This window comes from Macaca mulatta, chromosome 10 (assembly GCF_049350105.2).
Source record: "Macaca mulatta isolate MMU2019108-1 chromosome 10, T2T-MMU8v2.0, whole genome shotgun sequence".
NCBI lineage: Eukaryota > Metazoa > Chordata > Mammalia > Primates > Cercopithecidae > Macaca > Macaca mulatta.
The window spans coordinates 36132394-36143180 of record NC_133415.1 but is presented as its reverse complement, the minus strand read 5'-3'; the positions used below and the strand labels follow the sequence as shown (position 1 = coordinate 36143180).

Genomic DNA, 10787 nt, shown 5'->3' with positions numbered 1-10787 from the left:
TCACACACATTTCTACAGCCCCTCTGGTCATACTTATACACTTGCAAAATCATTTGCTCTCACCAGACCCCCAACATTTTTTAACAGGAATCCAGATTAAGGTTTCTATATATTCAAGCCAGCAAATTTGTTTCTCAGAAAATGAGTTAGTTCAAGATACGTACCCAGGACAGGTGATGGTAAAATCTGCAGTGAGACAAAAGAAGATGCTATGAGGATCAGATCAGTTCTGTTGCCCCCTTACACAGATGCGTTCGTCTGTTGATGACTTCAGAAAACTACTTTTGAAACAGTGGTTGAGTCCATGTCAAAGACAAAGCACTCTAGCATAGAGGACATGCATGGAATAGACAAGAGCTTTTCTCACAGAATTTCTTTCTTTTCTCACAGAATACCAATTTAGATTGGTAAACTCACAATGCCTAATTCAAAGAGGAAAACTGGTGTCGACGAAAATGCCTCTGCATTACAGTTGATGATGGATGCTGTCATTCAAAAACATCCTACCATGTCATGTATTAGATGGGAAGACATTCCCAGTGAACTCCACCCCAAGAAGGACTATTGTGTATGTTGTACATAATGTGTCCCATCATATCCTTATACCAAAATTAATTGAGAGGGAAAGAAATCAGGTGAAGGAAATAGTGTATACAGTGGTCCATTTTTAAGACAAAGTGCCTTGAAGTTGTTTAGCTCAGCAAAGGACAGAAGAAATACTAAGCTTGTGGTTGGATGGGCAATGCCGGCTTGTTGGGTCCCCCTTCCACCCCGCTTAGTTGTCCTCACTTTAACAAAGAAGTATAGTCTAAGTTGAAAGTTTACTAGCCTGCAAAATAGCTTGCTTCGTCTGTTCTTCTCAGCCTGCCCAACTACTTAGGTCATAAGTCAAATACTTGAAGAGCTCCTAAGCTGACTAGGATGGCAATGCATTGTGGGCTTCCACAAAATGCAGTAAGACAACCATAAATAAATATATATATATTTCTATCTCTTGCAAGATGATCATTAAAATTCTCACTTTCTCTGTTCTGCAGGCCTCTGAGTCCATTCTTTGGGTTTCAATGGGTGAGTTTGTTTCTCACATCAGGAAAGCAGCATTTCCTTAGAATGCAAAGAAAGGGAGTCTAACCTGAGCATCACCATTGCCTTCCTCACTTGGTGGTAGAGATTTTAAACTCAGGTGGTCCTCAGGGGGGCCTAAAAGAACACAGAGGTAATGTCAGTGCCCTGGTGGTTGGAAACTGTGGGTCCCTCAGGGAGCTTTGCTGGATGCGGCACATGGAGCATGGGACTGAAGATTCTGAGACCATCTCAGAGAAACAACTATGTTCAAGTAGTGAGCATGAGGGAGTCTCACCAGATATCTCGCATCTTAGTCAGTGCCTGGACCTAATAAGACTCTGCATTCCCAAGTCAAAGACCAAGGCTTTGATGTTTGCTGTGACATAGACAGGAAAAACTGATCTTCTGGTAACCATTAAACACCAGAGTAAGGAAAAAAAATGGTTACAAACACAGCACACAAAGCCCATGGAGGCAAATGACCTCGTCTCTATCTTATTAAAATACAAAAGGAACAAGTCACACTTCTACACATATTTGCTTTGGTTCTGACTTCATTGCCCTTTTCCTGATTTCCAAAGCAACAGGTGTCACCCAACTGCTCCCAGAGATCCTCCTAGACTATCATGCTCGACCTGCAGGTCTGCCTCAATGTAGCTGCCCTCATGGACGGTGTCCATTGGCCAATCTTCAGAGACAAAAACTCCACAAGAAGTTATTCCAGAGAGCAACTCACCCACCCTCCTACTCCAGGTGAGGCCACACTGGAGATCATTCTGCCCTTCCCTCGGTGTTGCCAGACTCTCCCTGGGCTCTGGGGAGTCAGAGGTCTCTAGAAAGGCATTACTCACACTTGCCAGCCTTCAAGTGAGAAAGAGGAACTGAAGGAACCACCTTTCAACTTTTTCCTTCCACTGGCCCATTATAGGTCTCACCTCCAATCTCACAGCCCTGAGATTCCCACTTTAAGGTGCACGCTTTGAGTTAGAGGAGTTCAATAATCAGCCCCTCAGCCAGGCTTACAGCAGATGTGAAAGAGCATTCTGCGGGGATGGAAATCTCTCTGCTGCATGAACAGAAGGCTACTGGGGGATTGCATGGTGGCTGTTGTGATGAAGTTCTGATTTTTTTTTTTTTCAAGACAGAGTTTCACTCTTGCTGCCCAGGCTGGAGTACAATGGCATGATCTCGGCTCACTGCAACCTCCGCCTCCCGGATTCAGGCGATTCTTCTGTCTCAGTCTCCTGAGTAGCTGGGCTCACAGGCATGCACCATCACACATGGGCTAATTTTTGCATTTTTAGTAGAGATGGGGTTTCACCATGTTGGCCAGGTTGGTCTCGAACTCCTGACCTCAGCTGATCCACCCGTCCCAGCCTCCCACAGTGCTGGAATTACAGGTATGAGACGCCATGCCCAGCCCTGAACTTTTAATTGTAAATATTTAAATGTATTTAAATATGAAGAGGCACATATATGACCGAGAACCGCACTAGATGGCACAGGAGACCCAGACATGAGGAAGATATGACCCCCCTCGCCTGGTGTTTTCTTGCAAAATAGTTCGCAGCTCTGCTCCTACCATACATTTATGGTTACTTAATGGACATCTGCAAAAGGTCCAGTCACTGTGTGGGGCTGGGGATATAACAATGAGGACAACATCCAGATCCAGAGGGATGCCTGCAGGGGGGATACATGCACACAAGGGAAGAGCGTGGCCCTGCACACCCTGTCTAGACAGGATCAGAGCAGCAGGAGCCGAGGGCCAGAGGCACCTCACTGTCCTCAAGAGCTCAACCTCACCTCCAGGGACCCTGACTCAGAAGCTGGGGCAGGCACCAGGATTGGTGTAGGGCTCAACTGGCTGGACAGACTGAGAAGGGAACATTTCCACACCTGCGCTAGATCCCAGCCCAGGGCTGACCTAGAACTCATCCCAGGGATGTGTTCACTGCAATGCCCATGGGGCCTAACATGTTCTCCCCAGGACTGACCTCTGGGATAAGGACTAATGAGGAAGACACAGTCACTGCCCTGGCAGGAAACACCCATAGCCAGGGTTCCTCTATCCAACCTGTGGGAAGACACAACACAGATCGAGTTTGACACTGAAGATTCCAAACCTTCTATAAAATAAATGGAAACTGATGTGTTCTGGATTCCACAGAAGGGTTGCAAGGATGAGCTGGACTCTGAAATCAGTCACCATCCCTTTGCTGAGCTCCTGGTGCACTGGAACTCATGTCCCTCCCCACCTCCCCTGCTACTCAGGAGTGCTGTAGCTACAGGCCCAGTGTTAGGGGGTCTGTCCCATTATAACACATTTCAGCCAGGCACAGTGGCTCACACCTGTAATCCCAGCATTTTGGGAGGCCGAGGCGAGTGGATCACCTGATGTCAGGAGTTCGAGACCAGTCTGGCCAACATGCAGAAACCTCGTCTCTATTATAAATACAAAAATTAGCTGGGCATGCTGGCCCATGCCTGTAATTCCAGCTACTCAGCAGACTGAGGCGGGAGAATTAATTGAACTTCGGAGGTGGACATTGCAGTGAGCTGAGATTGCACCACTGCACTCCAGCCAGTGAGATCGCACCACTCACTCCAGAGTGAGACTCCATCTCAAAAAAAAAAAATAAATAAAAAGAAAAAGAAAAGACCACACACACATTTCTGGGCCAGCCAACCCTTGGCCAACAGTGTCTCCTCAAGGGCCATTCCTCAAGTGACTCCCAGAAGAGGTGAGAAAGAAAAACTCATCTGTCCCAGCCCCAGGAAGATCAGGCCTGGGACCTGTCTGTGTCTGTCCTGACCCTGAAGTCCATCCCTGCTGACTTGTGTCCTGTCTGCTCTGTGTCAGACAAGTGGGGACCTGATTCCTGTTCTGACCCCTCACCAATTTCTGCTGGTGTCACTGCCATCATTGCACAAAGAGATGGAGATGACAAGAGACAGCAATGAAACTCCATATTTGAGGCATTTAGGATGATGTCCACACCATGCTCTCGGCAGGCAGGAAGGCCAGGTCCTGCTCACCCCTACTCAGAAGGGGTCTCAGACGTATGAGTACTAACCCTGTGATATTTCTCTACAGCTCCTCTCTTTTTTTCTTTTTTTTTGAGACGGAGTCTAGCTCAGTCACTCAGGCTGGAGTGCAATGGTTCGATCTCGGCCCACTGTAACCTCTGCCTCCTGGGTACAAGTGATTCTGCTGCCTCAGCCTCCTGAGTAGCTGGGATTACACGCACCTGCCACCACACCCAGCTCATTTTTGCATTTTCAGTAGAGACAGGGTTTCACCAGGTTGGCCACGCTGGTTTCGAACTCCTAACCTCAGACAATCCATCCACCTCCTAATTTTTTTTTTTTTAACTTCTGCGATACATGTGCAGGATGTACAGGTTGGTTACATGGGTAAAACTGTGCCATGGTGCTTTGCTGCACCTGTCAATGCATCACCTAAGTATTAAGCCCTGCATGCATTAGTTGTTTATCCAGATGCTCTCCCTTCCCCTGCCCACTGACAGGCCCCAGTGTGTGTCATTCACCTCTCTAACACTGTACATATTCTAAGACCACTCCCTTGCTGATGACAATTCTAAGTGATGGATCACAGGGGGCTCTCTTGCCTGTTTTTGTCTGGAGAGACTGCCTGGATTCAGGTTCCTGATAGGAGTGAGGACCTGGAGTGCACTGTGAGAAACAGATGGCTCAGTGAAGAGCTGTGATCATCCACTAGAGTCCCTGGAGACAGCCATATCATTCAGATGGTGTGGGTTTGTGTGCAGGAGGGTTGGAAGGTAGCTAGGGGTGAATCAATGTGTCATGATTGTGATTGTGTCTGTAAATGTGTGTTTTCCCCCCAAAATGTGGCCCCACATGCCCAGCACAGTACAAGTGTCACTTTTCTTGAATTCCTGGTCTATGTGGTCCTCTCACCTCAGCCTCCCAAGTCGTGTCATTCTTCTAATAGAAAGGAAGAGAAACTTCAGCACCACCATACACTTTACATAAATGACCTCTTTCTTCCCTCACCACAGCTGTACCTGAAGGTCAGTTTAATATCCCTACTCCTTAGATGGAGAGCGTGCAGAAAGGAATGAACCCAGATTTTGACCTCCTGAATGGAAGAGGCAAAAGAGAACCAGGAAATGGGTCCCAATGTTGATGGTCTGTATGACTCAACTGTGTCATCACTCAGGCTTGCTGATAGGACCCCACACCAGGGAGTTCCAGCACCTATGTGTGTCCCTGGAACTGTGTGGCCTATAAGCTGCCAAACTTTGCCCATCATCAAATGGGGCCCCAGTGGTCACATAACCCTGGGTAGCAAAAGGTACAGGGAACATAAAATGGTGGCATGGACATTACTGTGAAATACACATAGAAAGCCCACAGGCTTCTGGTCAGCTCACAGATTCTGAGAAGTGTAAGGGATCATGTAGAACAGTGCAGGTCAACATCTGTCAGTGCTGGGCTCATTCCTCAGCACTTGGTCAAAGCAGGGAAGATCAGGAAGATACTGCATTGTATTTCATAATATGACTACCTCAAGCCTTAGAAATGCTCCAATCCATGGCTGGGTGTGGTGGCTCAAACCTGTAATCCCAGCACTTTGGTAGGCCGAGGCAGTAGATCACCTGAGGTCAGGAGTTTGAGACTAGCCTGGCCAACATGGTGAAAGCCTGTCTCTACTAAAAATGCAAAAATTAGCCAGGCATGGTGGCCCATACCTGAAATTCCAGCTACTTGGGAGACTGAGGCTGCAGAATCGCTTGAACCTGAGAGGTGGAGGTTGCAGTGAGCTAAGATTGAGCCACTGCACACTCCAGCCTGGGTGACAGAGTGAGACTCTGTCTCCAAAAAATAAAGAAATGAATAAAAAGAGATGCTCCAATCCATAGCAGACAGAAAAGGGCCAGTGCCACATCAGAACTCAGGACAACATTATCATTAGCCTGGTGCCCATCACCCTCACTGGAGACCTCCTGCACAGCTAGGTGAGTGAGGCTCAGCACTCACCAGGTACTGATCCCTGTGATGGACTGTCCCACTGTCGGGGGCTGGGGCGAGCATGAGCAGCCACTGACTCAGTGGACGCACACACAGTGCAAAGAAATGGAAGATGTGGGCTGGGCGCTGTGGCTCATGCATATAATCCCAGCACTTTGGGAGGCCGAGGCAGGTGGATCACAAGGTGAGGAAATTGTGGCCGTTCTGGCTAACACGGTGAAACCCCGTCTCTACTAAAAATACAAAAACATAACCAGGTGTAGTGGCGGGCACCTGTAGTCCCTATTCAGGAGGCTGAGGTTAAAGAATCACTTGAACCCAGGAAACACAGGTTGCAGTGATCTGAGATCACACCACTGCACTCCAGCCAGGGCAACAGACCAAGACTCCATCTAACTAACTAACTAACTAAATAAATAAATAAATAAAAATTTAAAAAAATAAGCTACCTTAAGGGATGGTAGAAAAGAAACAATCTGACCCTTACCTGATTCCTCTATTTAGGTACCAAACTGGCCAGCCAGGTAAGCTAGAGAATGGGATGGGGATTCCAAAATTGGGGTATTTGAATTTTCATTGCAAAACGGGCTCTCCCTTTTCTAGATCAAAAAAGCCTCAATGACAAAGACAAGAGGCAGAGTCAGCCTTTGCCCCCATGCCCCAGATCTGGGAAAGCTGGCTATGGGCAGGAGGGAGCTGGAAGCTGAGGATGTCTCTGGGGATGAGGCTATGGGAAGGGGGTGAGGGTGGCCATAGGTGTGCCAGAGAGTAAACGGCACCCGTGGCTTTTTTACCTGTGGGCATGTTTTGGTTGCTGATGTGCTGCAGTTCGTGGCCCTCCGTGGCTCCCACATCCAGCTTGCCGGGCTCTACAGTATGGATTTTGATGTTGCAGCAGCCACAGCCTCATAAATAACAGATTCATAACAGGGCGCCACCTTCCCCCTGCACCAGCTACAGGTGGAGTCGATACAACAGGTCGATACAACAGGCCACCTTGTGGCCACCCTGCCCCTCTGTGGTGAAGGCACTACTCAGGCTTTTATTCACCCTGGGCTGCTTGAGCTTTCCAGTCCTGAGGAAAGTGCCGGGGAGTTATTACTGGATGTCACCCTTGGCAAGAAACTCAATAGAAAACCCTGGTACAACTAGGCACGGTGGCTCATGCCTGTAATCCTAGCACTTTGGAAGCCTGAGGGGGGTGGATCACTAACCCCATCTCTACTGAAAATATAAAAATTAGCCTGGCGTGGTAGCGGGCGCTTGTAGTCCCATCTACTCAAGAGTCTGAGGCAGGAGAATTGTTTGAACCTGGGAGTTACAGGTTGCAGTGAGCCAAGATCATGCCATTGAACTCCAGCCTGGGCCAAAGAGAGAGATTCTGTCTCAAAAAAAAAAAAAAAAAAAAAAAAAAAAAAAAGAGAGAGAGACATTATGTTCATCTGGAAGAACAGGTAAGGATAAAAGCAGTGGAAATGACTGCAGTATATGGAAGAATGTTGTGATCATTTGGGAGAGAGAACAGGAAGCGCTAGATGATTAGATGTGGAAGAACAGGGCAAGTAAAAGGAAAAACAGGCTGCTGAGGCTCTAGTTTGAAGGACTGGGTAAATAGCAATGGCTTTCTCCTACACAGAGAATGTAGGAAGAGGAATAGGTATGGGGAATAAGATAGTTTTCAGTTGGGTGCAATGACTCACGCCTGTAATCCCAGCACTTTGGGAGGCCGAGCTGGGTGGATTATGAGGTCAGGGGTTTGAGACCAGCCTGGCCAACATGGTGAAACTGCATCTCTACTAAAATACAAAAATTAGCCAGGTGCGATGGTGGGTGCCTGTAGTCCCAGCTTCTCAGGAGACTAAGGCAGGAGACTCACTTGGACCCAGGTTGTGGAGTTTGCAGTGAGCCAAGATCGTGCCACTGCATTCTAGCCTGAGTGACAGAGCGAGACTCCGTCTCAAAAACAAAAACAACAACAACAAAAAGACATAGCTTTGGACTCTTAAGTATTGCATTCAAATGGAGCTCTCTGGTAGAAAGTTAGATAGAAACCTCTGTAGGATACTCCATTCTGTGACATCACAAGTCATGTTTTTAAAAAAAACACATATACAGTCAAACCATTACGGAAATTTCCTAAAATTTGCATACTAAAATATGACAACTTTTTGGTTATTACTTTCCTTTTTTTTTTTTTTTGAGACAGAGTCTTTGCTCTGTCACCCAGGCTGGGGTGTAGTGGCACGATCTCAGCTCACAGCAAGCTTTGCCTCCTGGGTTTACACCATTCTCCTGCCTCAGCCTCCCGAGTAGCTGGGACTACAGGCGTCCGCCACCTCGCCTGGCTAGTTTTTTGTACCTTTTTTTTAGTAGAGACGGGATTTCACCGTGTTAGCCAGGGTGGTCGCAATCTCCTGACCTCCTGATCCGCCCGTCTTGGCCTCCCAAAGTGCTGGGATTACATGTTTGAGCCACTGCGCCCGGCCTAGTTATTACTTTCTTAGAGCAACTTTGAATTTACAATCGTAGTGAATGAGGTGTCATGTAAAATAAAGCTGCTTTATATAAATAATATTTAAATTTTATTGTCATCAGAGCATATAAAAAACAATTGAAGCCATGCGTAAGGCAGAGATTGCTTTAAAAAGCTGTGTCTAAAGAGGGGAGCTAGAAAGAGGGAGACTTGGAGGCCAGGTGTGGTGACTCACACCCGTAATCCCAACACTTTGGGAGGCCGACGAAGGCGGATCACCTGAGGTCAGGAGGAGTTCGAGACCAGCCTTGCCAACATGGCAAAACCCCGTCTCTACTAAAAATACAAAAATTACCTCAGTGTTGCAGTGGGCACCTACAATCCCAGCTATTCAGGTGGCTCAGGCAGGAGAATTGCTTGAACCCAGGACACAGATGTTGCAGTGAGCTAAGATGGTGCCACTGCACTCCAGCATGGGTGACAGAGCAAGACTCTGTCTAAAAAACAAAATGGAAAAGAAAGAAGACTTGGGGAATAGGGAGGTTTAAGTGGCATTAAGTAAAGCCTACAAATGTGAGCAGTGAGAGTCAGGGTACCTGAGTGTTCATCAGAAATGGCTGATCGGGTGAGTATCATCACAATGGAGCTGGTGTCTGCTTCTCATTTCTCTAATGGCCGTACCTAGCACAGTACCTGATCAATAGGGACTCAACACATAATACCCCGATGAACACAGAAAAATTCTGCCAGTTCAAAACTATGTCCATACCCACCAACTTCCCTCATGGAGTTTTACTTCTTTCACTTACTGTAATGTTTTGAAGTTCATCCCTCCTGTGGCCTGTATCCAGTTTCTTTTCTTTGTATAACTGAGCAGCACTCCACTGTATGCACAGACCACATGGGTCTATCTATTCTCTAGCTGACGGACACTTGGGTTGTTTCCAGTTGTTGCCTGGAGTGAGTGAGGTTGCTGAGAACATTTATGTATACGTCTTTTTGAACACATGCTTTCATTTCTTCTAGATAAATTCCTAGCGATGGAATTGCTAGGTCAAATAGCTAGTTTATGCTTAACTTCTTTTTTTTTTGCTTTCTTATTTGTAGAAAATATTATACTGATACATAATACTGAACATTTTTATGAGGCGCATGTACTGTTTGGTTCCATGCATCCAACATGTCATCATTAAGACAGTGAATTTGGAGTATGGCCTTGAGTATTTACCATTTCTATGTGTTGTGTATATTGGAAGTTATCTCTTGTAGCTATTTTGAAATATACAATACATTATTGCTAATCATAGCCACCCTACTCTGCTATCCAACATTAGAACACACTCCTTGCATCTAACTGTAGGTGTGTATTCATTGACCAACCTCTCTGCATTCCCTTCTTATACCCGGAGGAGAGAAGAAGGAGGGAAAGGAGCTGTGGGTGGCTGAATTAGGGCCCAGGGATGGCTGTGTCCCAGTCCCGGGACCTGTCCATGTGCAGTGTTGTTTGGCCACAGGGACTTTACAGATGTGAGGATGTGAAGGAGCCTGAGGTCGAAGATGATCCTGGGTTATCTGGGTGGGTCCAAGGTGCGGTCTTTATAAGGGAAAGAAGGAGGCAAGAGGGTCAGAGTGAGAGCAGGTGTGGGGGTGGAAGGAAAGAAAGGGAGAGAAAGAGGGAGGGTGAGAGAAGACGGTGGGGAGAGAGAGAGAAGAGTGGGAGAGAGACTTGAAGGTGCTGAGCTCTGGCTTTGAAGTTGGAGGAAGGGGCCAGGAGCCCAGGGTGTCCTCTAGAAGCTGGAAAAATCCTGGAAATGGATTCTCCCCAGAGCCCTCAGAAGGAGCCTGGCCTGCCTAGCATCCTGATTTTACCACTCTAGGATTCATTTTGGATGTCTGACTCCACACCAGGGACAGAATCAATACGTGATGCTTTAAGCCTCTAAATTAGCAGTCATTTGTGACAGCAGCCACAGGAAAGTCAAACAGGAGCCATCGGAGAGACTCCCTAGGATGCCCTGAGTGTCCTTCCTTGGCCCCACCATCAGAAACACAGGCCTGACCACTGGTGGTGCCCCCACCCTTCTAACACCCTGCTCAGCAGGAACCATGCAGGAGGGGCTGGGTGTGGCTGGGCCATGCTCTCCCCCTACACCTTCTTCTCAGAGAGCAGCTGGAGCCCCAGACCCAGGGAGCCTCACAGAGAAATTCCCATCACAGGACCTGGTTTTCCACT

At 47.3% G+C, this 10787-nt stretch overlaps 1 pseudogene across 1 annotated transcript in view; it reads right to left on the bottom strand.

The window, feature by feature from the left end:
- LOC114670407 (immunoglobulin lambda-like polypeptide 1) overlaps positions 1-10787 on the bottom strand; it is a 127234-nt pseudogene that overhangs the window by 53384 nt on the left and 63063 nt on the right. The window lies entirely within an intron of this gene.